Below are 17,244 nucleotides of genomic sequence, written 5' to 3' on the forward strand. Positions count from 1 at the left end.
TCTCCCTCTCCATCCTCTCCCTCTTCTCCCTGTGAGCCCTGATTGAGATTAGCTCCCCCCTGACCACCGCCTTCAGCGCCCTCCCAGACCACACTCACCGACACCTCCCCATTATCATTGGCCTCTATGTACCTTCGAATGCAGTCCCGGACCCGCCCACAGACCTCCTCATCCGCCAGCAGTCCCACATCCATGCGCCACAGCGGGCGCTGGCCCCTCTCCTCCCCCAGCTCCACCCAGTGCGGGGCGTGATCCGAAATCGCTATGGCTGAGCACCCCGTCCCCTCCACTCTCGGGATCAGTGCCCTGCTTACCACGAAGAGGTCTATCCGTGAATAGGCCTCGTGCACATGGGGAGAAGAAGGAGAACTCTCTCGCCGCTGGCCTGGCAAACCTCCACGGGTCCACTCCCCCCCGTCTGATCCATAAACCCCTCGGACCCTTGGCCGCAGCCGGCCTCCTGCCCGACGTCGACCTAGATCGATCCAGTGCCGGGTCCAGTACGGTATTGAAGTCCTCCCCCCCCCCCCCCACCATTATCAGGTTCCCCGCCTCCAGATCCGGGGTCCAGCTCAGCGTGCATTTCATGAACCCTGCATCGTCCCAGTTCGGGGCATAGACATTCACCAGCACCACCCGGGCCCCCTGCAGCCTACCCCTCACCATCACATAACGGCCCCCTTTATCCGCCTCAATTCTCGCCGCCTCGGAAGTCACCCGCTTGCTCACCAGGATTGCGACCACCCCCCCCCCTTGTTCTTCGCATCCAGCCCAGAGTGAAAGACCCGCCCCACCCATCCCTTCCTCAGCCTGATCTGATCCGCCACCTTCAAGTGCGTCTCCTGCAACATAGCGACGTCTGACTTCAGTCCCTTTAAGCGCGGAAACACCCAGCAGAGGACAGTAGAGCAGAGCTGCTGATTGGCTGTTGCGGGGGAAATTTGCATGCGTGCATTGTGGTCACCCTAACTTGAAGGTGTACCTGTGCAAGGGACCTTAGCTGTTCAAGTGAAGGCAAGCCTCCAGCAGAGGGCAGTAGAGCGGAGCTGCTGATTGGCTGTTGCGGGGGTAAGCTTTCTTTCTTTTTCTTTTGTTATCTAGAGGGGATGAAATGAAATGAAATGAAAATTGCTTATTGTCACAAGTAGGCTTCAAATGAAGTTACTGTGAAAAGCCCCTAGTCGCCACATTCCGGCGCCTGTTCGGGGAGGCTGTTACGGGAATCGAACCGTGCTGCTGGCCTGCCTTGGTCTGCTTTCAAAGCCAGCGATTTAGCCCTGTGCTAAACAGCCCCTGTTAGATAGAACAACGAACAAAGAACAAAGAAATGTACAGCACAGGAACAGGCCCTTCGGCCCTCCAAGCCCGTGCCGACCATGCTGCCCGACTAAACTACAATCTTCTACACTTCCTGGGTCTGTATCCCTCTATTCCCATCCTATTCATGTATTTGTCAAGATGCCCCGTAAATGTCACTATCGTCCCTGCTTCCACCACCTCCTCCGGCAGCGAGTTCCAGGCACCCACATACCCTCTGTGTAAAAAACTTGCCTCGTACATCTCCTCTAAACCTTGCCCCTCGCACTTTAAACCTATGCCCCCTAGTAATTGACCCCTCTACCCTGGGGAAAAGCCTCTGACAATCCAACATGGCAGGGATGACAGGGAAAGGCAGTGCAATGTTCTTCCTGCAGAATGTTTGAGGTGAGGGACGCCGTCAGTGTCCCTGCTGATTAGTGCACCCACCTCCAGCTCCTCAGAAACTGCGTTAGGGAACCGGAGCTGGAGCTGGATGAACTTCAGATCATTCGGGAGGCAGAGGTGGTTTTAGATAGAAGCTTCAGGGATGTAGTTACTCCGAAGAATAAAGGTAGATGGGTGACGGTGAGAGGGGCTGGGAGGAAGCAGTCAGTACAGGGATCCCCTGTGGTCGTTCCCCTTAGTAACAAGTATACCGCTTTGGATACTGTTGGGGCGGGGGACTTACCAGGGGTGAGCCATGTAGGACAGGTCTCTGGCACAGAGTCTGTCCCTGTTGCTCAGAAGGGAAGGGGTGAGAGGAGTAGAGCATTAGTCATTGGAGACTCCATAGTTAGGGGGATAGATAGGAGATCCTGTGGGAACGAGAGAGACTCGCGGTTGGTGTGTTGCCTCCCAGGTGCCAGGGTGCGTGATGTCTCGGATCGTGTTTTCGGGATTCTTAAGGGGGAGGGGGAGCAGCCCCAAGTCGTGGTCCACATAGGTACCAACGACATAGGTAGGAAAAGGGATAGGGATATAAGGCAGGAATTCAGGGAGCTAGGGTGGAAACTTAGATCTAGGACAAACAGAGTTATTATCTCTGGGTTGTTACCCGTGCCACGTGCTAGCGAGACGAGGAATAGGGAGAGAGAGGAGTTGAACACGTGGCTACAGGGATGGTGCAGGAGGGAGGGTTTCAGATTCCTGGATAATTGGGGCTCATTCTGGGGTCGGTGGGACCTCTACAAACGAGATGGTCTACACCTGGACCAGAGGGGTACTAATATCCTGGGGGGGGGGGGATTGCTAATGCTCTTCGGGAGGGTTTAAACTAGTTCAGCAGGGACCTGGGAACCTGAATTGTAGCTCCAGTATACAGGAGGTTGAGAGTAGTGAGGTCATGACTAAGGTTTTAAAGTTGCAGGAGTGTACCGGCAGGCAGGAAGGTGGTTTAAAGTGTGTCTTCTTCAATGCCAGGAGCATCCGGAATAAGGTGGGTGAACTTGCAGCATGGGTTGATACCTGGGACTTCGATGTTGTGGCCATTTTGGAGACATGGATAGAGCAGGGACAGGAATGGTTGTTGCAGGTGCCGGGGTTTAGATATTTCAGTAAGATCAGGGAAGGTGGTAAAAGAGGGGGTGGGGTGGCATTGTTAGTCAAGGACAGTATTACGGTGGCAGAAAGGACGTTTGATGAGGACTCGTCTACTGAGGTAGTATGGGCTGAGGTTAGAAACAGGAAAGGAGAGGTCACCCAGTTCGGGGTTTTCTATAGGCCTCTGAAAAGTTCCAGAGATGTAGAGGAAAGGATTGCAAAGATGATTCTGGATAGGAGCGAAAGCAACAGTGTAGTTGTTATGGGGGACTTTAACTTTCCAAATATTGACTGGAAACGCTAAAGTTTGAGTACTTTAGATGGGTTTGTTTTTGTCCAATGTGTGCAGGAGGGTTTCCTGACACAGTATGTAGATAGGCCAACGAGAGGCGAGGCCATATTGGATTTGGTACTGGGTAATGAACCAGGACAGGTGTTAGATTTGGAGGTAGATGAGCACTTTGGTGATAGTGACCATAATTCGATTACGTTTACTTTAGTGATGGGAAAGGATAGGTATATACCGCAGGGCAAGAGTTATAGCTGGGGGAAAGGCAATTATGATGCGATTAGGGCATTACTTAGGATGCATCGGATGGAGAGGAAAACTGCAGGGGATGGGCACAATGGAAATGTGGAGCTTGTTCAAGGAACAGCTCCTGCATGTCCTTTATACGTATGTACCTGTCAGGCAGGGAGGAAGTGGTCGAGCAAGGGAACCGTGGTTTACTAAAGCTGTCGAAACACTTGTCAAGAGGAAGGAGGAGGCTTATGTAAAGATGAGACATGAAGGTTCAGTTAGGGCGCTCGAGAGTTACAAGTTAGCTAGGAAGGACCTAAAGAGAGAGCTAAGAAGAGCCAGGAGGGGACATGAGAAGTCTTTGGCAGGTAGGATCAAGGATAACCCTAAAGCTTTCTATCGATATGTCAGGAATAAACGAATGACTAGGGTAAGAGTAGGGCCAGTCAAGGACAGTAGTGGGAAGTTGTGCTTGGAGTCCGAGGAGATTGGAAAGGTGCCAAATGAATATTTTGCGTCAGTGTTCACACAGGACAAAGACAATGTTGTCGAGGAGAATACTGAGATGCAGGCTACTAGACTAGAAGGGCTTGAGGTTCATAAGGAGGAGGTGTTAGCAATTCTGGAAAGTGTGAAAATAGATAAGTCCCCTGGGCTGGATGGGATTTATCCTAGGATTCTCTGGGAAGCTAGGGAGGAGATTGCTGAGCCTTTGGCTTTGATCTTTAAGTCATCTTTGTCTACAGAAATAGTGCCAGAAGACTGGAGGATAGCAAATGTTGTCCCCTTGTTCAATAAGAGAAATAGAGACAACCCCGGTAACTATAGACCAGTGAGCCTTACTTCTGTTTTGGGCAAAATCTTGGAAAGGTTTATAAGAGATAGGATGTATAATCATCTGGAAAGGAATAATTTGATTAGAGATAGTCAACACGGTTTTGTGAAGGGTAGGTCGTACCTCACAAACCTTATTGAGTTCTTTGAGAAGGTGACCAAACAGCTGGATGAGGGTAAAGCAGTTGATGTGGTGTATATGGATTTCAGTAAAGCGTTTGATAAGGTTCCCCACAGTAGGCTACTGCAGAAAATACAGAGGCATGGGATTCAGGGTGATTTTGCAATTTGGATCAGAAATTGGCTAGCTGGAAGAAGACAAAGGATGGCGGTTGATGGGAAATGTTCAGACTGGAGTTCAGTTACTAGTGGTGTACCACAAGGATCTGTTTTGGGGCCACTGCTGTTTGTCATTTTTATAAATGACCTAGAGGAGGGTGTAGAAGGATGGGTGAGTAAATTTGCAGATGACACTAAAGTCGGTGGAGTTGTGGACAGTGCGGAAGGATGTTACAAGTTACAGAGGGACATAGATAAGCTGCAGCGCTGGTCTGAGAGGTGGCAAATGGAGTTTAATGCAGAAAAGTGTGAGGTGATTCATTTTGGAAGGAATAACAGGAAGACAGAGTACTGGGCTAATGGTAAGATTCTTGGCAGTGTGGATGAGCAGAGAGATCTCGGTGTCCATGTACATAGATCCCTGAAAGTTGCCACCCAGGTTGGGAGGGTTGTTAAGAAGGCGTACGGTGTGTTAGCTTTTATTGGTAGAGGGATTGAGTTTCGGAGCCAAGAGGTCATGTCGCAGCTGGACAAAACTCTGGTGCGGCCGCATTTGGAGTATTGCGTGCAATTCTGGTCGCCGCATTATAGGAAGGATGTGGGAGCATTGGAAAGGGTGCAGAGGAGATTTACCACAATGTTGCCTGGTATGGAGGGAAGATCGTATGAGGGACTTGAGGCTATTTTTGTTCGAGAGAAGAAGGTTAAGAGGTGACTTAATTGAGGCATACAAGATGATCAGAGGATTGGATAGGGTGGACAGTGAGAGCCTTTTTCCTCGGATGGTGATGTCTAGCACGAAAGGACATAGCTTTAAATTGCGAGGAGATAGATATAGGACAGATGTCGGAGGTAGGTTCTTTACTCAGAGAGTAGTAAGGGTGTGGAATGCCCTGCCTGCAACAGTAGTGGACTCGCCAACACTAAGGGCATTCGAATGGTCATTGGATAGACATATGGACGATAAGGGAATAGTGTAGATGGGCTTTAGAGTGGTTTCACAGGTCGGCGCAACATCGAGGGCTGAAGGGCCTGTACTGCGCTGTAATGTTCTATGTTCTATGCGGGGATTCTACGATTGGACAACAGTGACCGCACTTTGAAAGAGTAAGTGCCTGACTGAGTATAAAGCTCTTTGGGACCTCCCAAGGCCACAGTAGGTGCTATAGAAATGCAAGGTCTTTGGGTGGTTGGTGTGAAGGACGTGTCGGGGGTGACAGAGGGATTTGTGTCCAGGGATACCGATTGGACAATTGTGAAGTCATAGTGAGGCTGACGGCCTGTGACCTCGCCACGAGGTGCTGTGATTGGTCAGAAGGCTGGCACAGCCCCAGCAAGCCCGTGGCTGGCGGTCAGTCTGAAGTGACCGTCAGCGAGGATTCAGGCCTCCTGCGCTGCTGAACGATGCCGCTGAACTGTGGCCCCAGAGAGGGCGCCCACTCAGGGCACGGGGTCTCCCCCAAGCCCTCCTGCTGTGCCACCCACGGGTCGGGGTCGCGGTCGGGGTCGCGGTCGGGCTCGACCTCGGACGCCAGTCCGGTCTGCGACTTCCGCTGCAAGTGGAACAAAGTGACGGATTGCAGCTTCCACCGCTGGTACACAGCAGCTTCAGATTCGGGTGAGGAGGGGCCTACATCCACGTGAGGCCTCCCCCGGGGGCCACCCCGAGGAGGGGCCTACATCCTGGTGAAGCCTCTCCCGGTGGGCCACCCAGAGGCGGGGCCTACATCCCGGTGAAGCCTCTCCCGGTGGGCCACCCCGAGGAGGGGCCTACATCCTGGTGAAGCCTCTCCCGGTGGGCCACCCAGAGGCGGGGCCTACATCCTGGTGGAGCCTCTCCCAGTGGGCCACCCCGAGGCGGGGCCTACATCCTGGTGGAGCCTCTCCCAGTGGGCCACCCCGAGGAGGGGCCTACATCGTGATGAAGCTCTCCCCCCGGGGGCCACCCCTCACCCTGTTGGCTGGCCCAGGCCTGGCGGCTGATTGTCCCAGGCTGCTCCCACCCCACAGGCTTCTCAATCCAGCCCCTTTCCAGAAACAATCTGCCGAACCCGGATCCCACGCTCGCCCGTACTGTCACACTCACACACTCACTCACGCTCACTCACGCTCACACACTCACACCAACATTCATACACACACCCACACATCCACACACATGCTCACACACACTCCCTCACTCACACAGTCACACTCTCACACACAGACACATACTCACACACACTCTCAAACACACACACTTATAACACACATTCTGACACACATACTTACACACACTCACATACGCACACTCAGACACACACACATACAGACACACACAGTCAGACACACACAGTCAGACACACACAGTCAGACGCACACACAGTCAGACACACACACAGTCAGACACACACACAGTCAGAGACACACAGTCACACACACACAGTCAGACGCACACACAATCAGACACACACACAGTCAGACACACACACAGTCAGAGACACACAGTCAGAGACACACAGTCAGAGACACACAGTCACACAGTCACACACACAGTCAGACGCACACACAGTCAGGCACACACAGTCAGACACACACACAGTCAGACACACACACAGTCAGACACACACACAGTCAGACACACACAGTCAGGCACACACACAGTCAGGCACACACACACAGTCAGGCACACACACACAGTCAGGCACACACACACAGTCAGGCACACACAGTCAGGCACACACAGTCAGAGAGACACACAGTCAGACACACACACAGTCAGACACACACACAGTCAGACACACACAGAGTCAGACACACACAGAGTCAGACACACACAGAGTCAGAGACTCACACAGTCAGACACACACAGTCAGACACACACAGAGTCAGAGACACACATGCACATCCACCTCTGGCAACACCTGCAATCGTGGATTTACGTTATTAATTCCCGGGAAGTGGGCGTCGCTCGCCGGACCCAGCATTTTTGCCCCCTCCCTAATTGCCCCTCGAGGAGGTGGTGGGTGAGCCGCCACCTTGAACCCGCTGTGTGGTGTAGGTGCACCCACCGTGCTGTTAGGGAGGGAGTTCCGGGATTTTGACCCCGGCGACAGCGAAGGAACGGCCGATATATTCCCGAGTCGGGATGGCGAGCGGCTCGGAGGGGGGGGAACTTGCAGGTGGGGGGTGAATGGGCCTGGTCCCTGCAGCCTGAGTCACGGTGAGAGTTGCTGATTTTGAAGAGTGTGGGGCTGGGGGGGGGGGTGAATGATTGTAGCTTCCAGTTTCCACTCGTCTAAAACAAGAGGTCCCCCTCAGAGCTCTGCTACCCCCCTCCCTCCCGCCCCCCAGCCGCGTTCCCCCCTATCGCCCCGCTAGGGGGGGCGTCGTAGCCGTCGTCCCTGGATTAGAAATCCGCAGATGAGTAGTGCTGACTCGGTCTTTAATTTCTCTCCTCCCCCACCCCCCCCCGCCCTCCCCCTCCCCTCCCCTCCCCTCTTCCCTCCTCCCCTCCCCTCCCCTCCGACTCCCGCCCCGCCAGAGAGGAGATCCGTCATCAACTTCCTGGGCCGGGTATCCGCGGGGAAGGAGACGTTCAAGAGGCAGCTGCAGGCCGCCATGGAGAAGCCCGTCGAGGACCCCACCGTGATGCCGGGCCAAGCCGTCCGCCGGGTTTACGAGTAAGAATTAAATCGAGGAGATCAAATTAACGGAGGGGTAAACGAGAGCGGGGGGGGGGGGGGGGGGGCGAGGGGGCCGGCGACCCCAGCCCCTGCGGGGCCCACTCAGCACGGGAGGTTTCGAGAGTGCCCGAGGACCAAGGCCCACTCCCGGCTCCAGGGCGGGGTGTTGGCGGCGAGGGCGGAGGATCGGGAGGGCACGGCGACAATGAGGGGGCGGGGAAGGAAAGGGCGCTTCAGAAAATACAAAATGGGGAGGATTGGCCTTTACCGAGGCTGCCATGTGGTCGGGATTGAGGGCCAACGTCTGCCCCAAGCTTGGGCAGTTCTGGGCAGTGCATCTCACGAAAGATACACCACCTCCCCCAGCCCCGACACCCCCTCCCTATCTCTGTAACCTCCTCCAGCCCCTACACCCCCTCCCTATCTCTGTAACCTCCTCCAGCCCCGACACCCCCTCCCTATCTCTGTAACCTCCTCCAGCCCCCTACACCCCCTCCCTATCTCTGTAACCTCCTCCAGTCCCTACACCCCCTCCCTATCTCTGTAACCTCCTCCAGCCCCTACACCTCCTCCCTATCTCTGTAACCTCCTCCAGCCCCTACACCCCCTCCCTATCTCTGTAACCTCCTCCAGCCGCTACACCCTCTCCCTATCTCTGTAACCTCCTCCAGCCCCTACACCCCCTCCCTATCTCTGTAACCTCCTCCAGCCCCCACACCCCCTCCCTATCCCTGTAATCTTCTCCAGCCCCGACACCCCCTCCCTATCACTGTAACCTCCTCCAGTCCCCTACACCCCCTCCCTATCTCTGTAACCTCCTCCAGCCCCGACACCCCCTCCCTATCTCTGTAACCTCCCCCAGCCCCGACACCCCCTCCCTATCTCTGTAACCTCCTCCAGCCCCGACACCCCCTCCCTATCTCTGTAACCTCCTCCAGCCCCTACACACCCTCCCTATCTCTGTAACCTCCTCCAGCCCCTACACCCCCTCCCTATCTCTGTAACCTCCTCCAGCCCCGACACCCCCTCCCTATCTCTGTAACCTCCTCCAGCCCCTACACACCCTCCCTATCCCTGTAACCTCCTCCAGCTCCCTACACCCCCTCCCTATCTCTGTAACCTCCTCCAGCCCCTACACCCCCTCCCTATCTCTGTAACCTCCCCCAGCCCCTACCCCCTCCCTATCTCTGTAACCTCCTCCAGCCCCTACACCCCCTCCCTATCTTTGTAACCTCCTCCAGCCCGTACACCCCCTCCCTATCTCTGAAACCTCCTCCAGCCCCTACACCCCCTCCCTATCTCTGTAACCTCCTCCAGCCCCTACACCCCCTCCCTATCTCTGTAACCTCCTCCAGCCCCTACACCCCTCCCTATCTCTGTAACCTCCTCCAGCCCCTACACCCCCTCCCTATCTTTGTAACCTCCTCCAGCCCGTACACCCCCTCCCTATCTCTGAAACCTCCTCCAGCCCCTACCCCCCTCCCTATCTCTGTAACCTCCTCCAGCCCCTACACCCCCTCCCTATCCCTGTAACCTCCTCCAACCCCTACCCCCTCCCTATCTCTGTAACCTCCTCCAGCCCCTACACCCCCTCCCTATTCCTGTAACCTCCTCCTACCCCTACCCCCTCCCTATCTCTGTAACCACCTCCAGCCCCTACACCCCCTCCCTATCTCTGTAACCTCCTCCAGCCCCTACCCCCTCCCTATCTCTGTAACCTCCTCCAGCCCCTACACCCCCTCCCTATCTCTGTAACCTCCTCCAGCCCCGACACCCCCTCCCTATCTCTGTAACCTCCTCCAGTCCCTACACCCCCTCCCTATCTCTGTAACCTCCTCCAGCCCCTCCACCCCACCCTGTCTCTGTAATCTCCTCCAGCCCCTACACCCCCTCCCTATCTCTGTAACCTCCTCCAGCCCCGACACCCCCTCCCTATCTCTGTAACCTCCTCCAGCCCCGACACCCCCTCCCTATCTCTGTAACCTCCTCCAGCCCCTACACCCCCTCCCTATCTCTGTAACCTCCTCCAGCCCCTACACCCCCTCCCTATCTCTGAAACCTCCCCCAGCCCCTATACCCCCTCCCTATCTCTGTAACCTCCCCCAGCCCCTACACCCCCTCCCTATCTCTGTAACCTCCTCCAGCTCCTACGCCCCCTCCCTATCGCTGTAACCTCCTCCAGCCCCTACAGCCCCTCCCTATCTCTGTAACCTCCTCCAGCCCCGATACCCCCTCTCTATCTTTGTAACCTCCTCCAGCCCCTACACCCCCTCCCTATCTCTGTAACCTCCTCCAGCCCCTACACCCACTCCCTATCTCTGTAAACCTCTCCAGCCCCTACAACCCCTCCCTATCTCTGTAACCTCCCCCAGCCCCTATACCCCCTCCCTATCTCTGTAACCTCCCCCAGCCCCTACACCCTCTCCCTATCTCTGTAACCTCCTCCAGCCCCTACACCCTCTCCCTATCTCTGTAACCTCCTCGAGCCCCTAGACCCCCTCCCTATCTCTGTAACCTCCCCCAGCCCCTACACCCCCTCCCTATCTCTGTAACCTCCCCCAGCCCCTATACTTCCTCCCTATCTTTGTAACCTCCTCCAGCCCCTACACCCCCTCCCTATCTCTGTAACCTCCTCCAGCCCCTATACCCCCTCCCTATCTCTGTAACCTCCCCCAGCCCCTATACCCCCTCCCTATCTCTGTAACCTCCTCCAGCCCCTACACCCCCTCCCTATCTCTGTAACCTCCTCCAGCCCCTCCCTATCTCTGTAACCTCCTCCGGCCCCTACACCCCCTCCCTATCTCTGTAACCTCCTCCAGCCCCGACACCCCCTCCCTATCTCTGTAACTTCCTCCAGCCCCTACACCCCCTCCCTATCTCTGTAACCTCCTCCGGCCCCTACACCCCCTCCCTATCTCTGTAACCTCCTCCAGCCCCTACACCCCCTCCCTATCTCTGTAACATCCCCCAGCCCCTACACCCCCTCCCTATCTCTGAAACCTCCTCCAGCCCCTACACCCCCTCCCTATCTCTGTAACCTCCCCCAGCCCCTATACCCCCTCCCTATCTCTGTAACCTCCCCCAGCCCCTACACCCCCTCCCTATCTCTGGAACCTCCTCCAGCCCCTACACCCGCTCCCTATCTCTGTAACCTCCTCCAGCCCCGACACCCCCTCCCTATCTCTGTAACCTCCTCCAGCCCCGACACCCCCTCCATATCTCTGTAACCTCCTCCAGCCCCTACACCCCCTCCCTATCTCTGTAACCTCCTCCAGCCCCTACACCCCCTCCCTATCTCTGTAACCTCCCCCAGCCCCTATACCCCCTCCCTATCTCTGCAACCTCCCCCAGCCCCTACACCCCCTCCCTATCTCTGTAATCTCCTCCAGCCCCTACACCCCCTCCCTATCGCTGTAACCTCCTCCAGCCCCTACAGCCCCTCCCTATCTCTGTAACCTCCTCCAGCCCCTACACCCCCTCCCTATCTTTGTAACCTCCTCCAGCCCCTACACCCCCTCCCTATCTCTGTAACCTTCTCCAGCCCCTACACCCACTCCCTATCTCTGTAACCCTCTCCAGCCCCTACACCCCCTCCCTATCTCTGTAACCTCCCCCAGCCCCTACACCCCCTCCCTATCTCTGTAACCTCCTCCAGCCCCTACACCCCTCTCCCTATCTCTGTAACCTCTTCCAGCCCCTCCACCCCCTCCCTATCTCTGTAACCTCCTCCAGCCCCTACACCCCGTCCCTATCTCTGTAACCTCCTCCAGCCCCTATACCCCCTCCCTATCTCTGTAACCTCCTCCAGCCCCTATACCCCCTCCCTATCTCTGTAACCTCCCCCAGCCCCTACACCCCCTCCCTATCTCTGTAACCTCCCCCAGCCCCTACATCCCCTCCCTATCTCTGAAACCTCCTCCAGCCCCTACACCCCCTCCCTATCTCTGTAACCTCCCCCAGCCCCTACACCCCCTCCCTATCTCTGAAACCTCCTCCAGCCCCTACACCCCCTCCCTATCTCTGTAACCTCCCCCAGCCCCTATACCCCCTCCCTATCTCTGTAACCTCCCCCAGCCCCTACACCCCCTCCCTATCTCTGTAACCTCCTCCAGCCCCTACACCCCCTCCCTATCTCTGTAACCTCCTCCAGCCCTGACACCCCCTCCCTATCTCTGTAACCTCCTCCAGCCCCGACACCCCCTCCCTATCTCTGTAACCTCCTCCAGCCCCTACACCCCCTCCCTATCTCTGTAACCTCCTCCAGCCCCTACACCCCCTCCCTATCTCTGTAACCTCCCCCAGCCCCTATACCCCCTCCCTATCTCTGCAACCTCCCCCAGCCCCTACACCCCCTCCCTATCTCTGTAACCTCCTCCAGCCCCTACACCCCCTCCCTATCGCTGTAACCTCCTCCAGCCCCTACAGCCCCTCCCTATCTCTGTAACCTCCTCCAGCCCCTACACCCCCTCCCTATCTTTGTAACCTCCTCCAGCCCCTACACCCCCTCCCTATCTCTGTAACCTCCTCCAGCCCCTACACCCACTCCCTATCTCTGTAACCCTCTCCAGCCCCTACACCCCCTCCCTATCTCTGTAACCTCCCCCAGCCCCTATACCCCCTCCCTATCTCTGTAACCTCCCCCAGCCCCTACACCCCCTCCCTATCTCTGTAACCTCCTCCAGCCCCTACACCCCTCTCCCTATCTCTGTAACCTCCTCCAGCCCCTATACCCCCTCCCTATCTCTGTAACCTCCCCCAGCCCCTATACCCCCTCCCTATCTCTGTAACCTCCTCCAGCCCCTACACCCCCTCCCTATCTCTGTAACCTCCTCCAGCCTCTATACCCCCTCCCTATCTCTGTAACCTCCCCCAGCCCCTATACCCCCTCCCTATCTCTGTAACCTCCTCCAGCCCCTACACCCCCTCCCTATCTCTGTAACCTCCTCCAGCCCCTACACCCCCTCCCTATCTCTGTAACCTCCTCCAGCCCCTCCCTATCTCTGTAACCTCCTCCGGCCCCTACACCCCCTCCCTATCTCTGTAACCTCCTCCAGCCCCTATACCCCCTCCCTATCTCTGTAACCTCCCCCAGCCCCTATACCCCCTCCCTATCTCTGTAACCTCCTCCAGCCCCTACACCCCCTCCCTATCTCTGTAACCTCCTCCAGCCCCTCCCTATCTCTGTAACCTCCTCCGGCCCCTACACCCCCTCCCTATCTCTGTAACCTTCTCCAGCCCCGACACCCCCTCCCTATCTCTGTAACCTCCTCCAGCCCCTACACCCCCTCCCTATCTCTGTAACCTCCTCCGGCCCCTACACCCCCTCCCTATCTCTGTAACCTCCTCCAGCCCCTACACCCCCTCCCTATCTCTGTAACATCCCCCAGCCCCTACACCCCCTCCCTATCTCTGAAACCTCCTCCAGCCCCTACACCCCCTCCCTATCTCTGTAACCTCCCCCAGCCCCTATACCCCCTCCCTATCTCTGTAACCTCCCCCAGCCCCTACACCCCCTCCCTATCTCTGTAACCTCCTCCAGCCCCTACACCCCCTCCCTATCTCTGTAACCTCCTCCAGCCCCGACACCCCCTCCCTATCTCTGTAACCTCCTCCAGCCCCGACACCCCCTCCCTATCTCTGTAACCTCCTCCAGCCCCTACACCCCCTCCCTATCTCTGTAACCTCCTCCAGCCCCTACACCCCCTCCCTATCTCTGTAACCTCCCCCAGCCCCTATACCCCCTCCCTATCTCTGCAACCTCCCCCAGCCCCTACACCCCCTCCCTATCTCTGTAATCTCCTCCAGCCCCTACACCCCCTCCCTATCGCTGTAACCTCCTCCAGCCCCTACAGCCCCTCCCTATCTCTGTAACCTCCTCCAGCCCCTACACCCCCTCCCTATCTTTGTAACCTCCTCCAGCCCCTACACCCCCTCCCTATCTCTGTAACCTTCTCCAGCCCCTACACCCACTCCCTATCTCTGTAACCCTCTCCAGCCCCTACACCCCCTCCCTATCTCTGTAACCTCCCCCAGCCCCTACACCCCCTCCCTATCTCTGTAACCTCCTCCAGCCCCTACACCCCTCTCCCTATCTCTGTAACCTCTTCCAGCCCCTCCACCCCCTCCCTATCTCTGTAACCTCCTCCAGCCCCTACACCCCATCCCTATCTCTGTAACCTCCTCCAGCCCCTATACCCCCTCCCTATCTCTGTAACCTCCTCCAGCCCCTATACCCCCTCCCTATCTCTGTAACCTCCCCCAGCCCCTACACCCCCTCCCTATCTCTGTAACCTCCCCCAGCCCCTACATCCCCTCCCTATCTCTGAAACCTCCTCCAGCCCCTACACCCCCTCCCTATCTCTGTAACCTCCCCCAGCCCCTACACCCCGTCCCTATCTCTGAAACCTCCTCCAGCCCCTACACCCCCTCCCTATCTCTGTAACCTCCCCCAGCCCCTATACCCCCTCCCTATCTCTGTAACCTCCCCCAGCCCCTACACCCCCTCCCTATCTCTGTAACCTCCTCCAGCCCCTACACCCCCTCCCTATCTCTGTAACCTCCTCCAGCCCTGACACCCCCTCCCTATCTCTGTAACCTCCTCCAGCCCCGACACCCCCTCCCTATCTCTGTAACCTCCTCCAGCCCCTACACCCCCTCCCTATCTCTGTAACCTCCTCCAGCCCCTACACCACCTCCCTATCTCTGTAACCTCCCCCAGCCCCTATACCCCCTCCCTATCTCTGCAACCTCCCCCAGCCCCTACACCCCCTCCCTATCTCTGTAACCTCCTCCAGCCCCTACACCCCCTCCCTATCGCTGTAACCTCCTCCAGCCCCTACAGCCCCTCCCTATCTCTGTAACCTCCTCCAGCCCCTACACCCCCTCCCTATCTTTGTAACCTCCTCCAGCCCCTACACCCCCTCCCTATCTCTGTAACCTCCTCCAGCCCCTACACCCACTCCCTATCTCTGTAACCCTCTCCAGCCCCTACACCCCCTCCCTATCTCTGTAACCTCCCCCAGCCCCTATACCCCCTCCCTATCTCTGTAACCTCCCCCAGCCCCTACACCCCCTCCCTATCTCTGTAACCTCCTCCAGCCCCTACACCCCTCTCCCTATCTCTGTAACCTCCTCCAGCCCCTATACCCCCTCCCTATCTCTGTAACCTCCCCCAGCCCCTATACCCCCTCCCTATCTCTGTAACCTCCTCCAGCCCCTACACCCCCTCCCTATCTCTGTAACCTCCTCCAGCCTCTATACCCCCTCCCTATCTCTGTAACCTCCCCCAGCCCCTATACCCCCTCCCTATCTCTGTAACCTCCTCCAGCCCCTACACCCCCTCCCTATCTCTGTAACCTCCTCCAGCCCCTACACCCCCTCCCTATCTCTGTAACCTCCTCCAGCCCCTCCCTATCTCTGTAACCTCCTCCGGCCCCTACACCCCCTCCCTATCTCTGTAACCCCCTCCAGCCCCTACACCCCCTCCCTCTCTCTGTAACCTCCTCCAGCCCCTACACCCCCTCCCTCTCTCTGTAACCTCCTCCAGCCCCTACACCCCCTCCCTATCTCTGTAACCTCCTCCAGCCCCTACACCCCCTCCCTATCTCTGTAACCTCCTCCAGCTCCCTACACCTCCTCCCTATCTCTGTAACCTCCTCCAGCCCCTACACCCCCTCCCTATCTCTGTAACCTCCTCCAGCCCCTACACCCCCTCCCTATCTCTGTAACCTCCTCCAGCCCCTACACCCCCTCCCTATCTCTGTAACCTCCTCCAGCCCCTACACCCTCTCCCTATCTCTGTAACCTCCTCCAGCCCCTATACCCCCCTCCCTATCTCTGTAACCTCCTCCAGCCCCTACACCCCCTCCCTATCTCTGTAACCTCCTCCAGCCCCTACACCCCCTCCCTATCTCTGTAACCTCCTCCAGCCCCTACACCCCCTCCCTATCTCTGTAACCTCCTCCAGCTCCCTACACCCCCTCCCTATCTCTGTAACCTCCCCCAGCCCCCACATCCCCTCCCTATCTCTGTAACCTCCTCCAACCCCAACACCCCCTTCCTCTCTGTAACCTCCTCCAGCCCCTACCCCCTCCCTATCTCTGTAACCTCCCCCAGCCCCTACACCCCCTCCCTATCTCTGTAACCTCCTCCAGCCCCTACACCCCCTCCCTATCTCTGTAACCTCCTCCAGCCCCTACACCACCTCCCTATCTCTGTAACCTCCTCCAGCCCCTACCCGTCGGGGTTAATTAATTAATGTCGGCGGTTAGCGTGTCGATCGAGCGGGGCTGCTTTGTCCTGGATGGTGTCGAGCTTCTCGAGTGTCGGGAGCCGCGCTCGTCCAGGCGAGTGGAGCGTCTCCCATTGCACTCCGGACTCGTGTCCTTGTCGATGGTGGACAGGCTCTGGGGGGGGGAGGGTCAGGAGGCGCGTTACTCCCCGAGGATTGTAGCTGCTGAGTTCTCCGCTCGAGCCGCGCGTTTAACTGTCGCCCCCCCCCCCCCCCCTCCACCCCGCTTCAATGCTTTTTCTTTTTGCCCTTGAAGGAACACAGAGGCGGCCGGGGGGACGATCAGGAAACCATGGCGACCGGATTACGTCATCCATCCCGGAATGGTGTCCGAAAACATCACCGTCAGAACCACGTTGCTAAACTGGCCCGTGCCCCCCAGCCGGGCTCTGCACTGACTGCGTCCCCGTGCGAGGGGGGGGGGGGGGGGGGGGCGAAGGTGGGCGAGCACCTTGATGGACAGCCTCCGTCCCCAGCTGGGCCTGCCCCCATCACCCCGGGGGGGGGGAGAAGGATTCAGGGGAACTTCGAACGTTCCAGCCACCGGGCCGAGGCTTCGGAGGCCGGCTTCCTGGATATTACATTTCAAACGGAGAGAGGCCTTCAGCAGCTGCCCGAGGCTGCGGGAGGCGCTATATAAATTCAAACCTTAATCTTCCTCAATCGAGATTGCTTCTGTCCAGGCATTGTGTGGAGCGGTGTGCAGGGGCGGGGGGGGGGCGACGACATTGCGGGTGCGAGGTTCTCCTCCCCCCGCGTCTGCGTGGGTTTCCTCCGGGCGCTCCGGTTTCCTCCCGCAGTCCAAAGATGTGCGGGTT

The 17,244-nt window shown here is 57.4% G+C and overlaps 1 long non-coding RNA gene across 1 annotated transcript; it reads left to right on the plus strand.

The window, feature by feature from the left end:
- Positions 1 to 5,852: 5,852 nt before the first annotated feature.
- Positions 5,853 to 16,843, plus strand: LOC140402977 (uncharacterized). The gene is made up of 3 exons (XR_011938203.1): positions 5,853 to 6,089; positions 7,995 to 8,133; positions 16,683 to 16,843. It is a non-coding gene; the product is annotated as an uncharacterized lncRNA (long non-coding RNA).
- The last annotated feature ends 401 nt before the right edge of the window (positions 16,844 to 17,244 follow it).

Source organism: Scyliorhinus torazame, chromosome 26, assembly GCF_047496885.1.
Source record: "Scyliorhinus torazame isolate Kashiwa2021f chromosome 26, sScyTor2.1, whole genome shotgun sequence".
Taxonomy (NCBI): domain Eukaryota; kingdom Metazoa; phylum Chordata; class Chondrichthyes; order Carcharhiniformes; family Scyliorhinidae; genus Scyliorhinus; species Scyliorhinus torazame.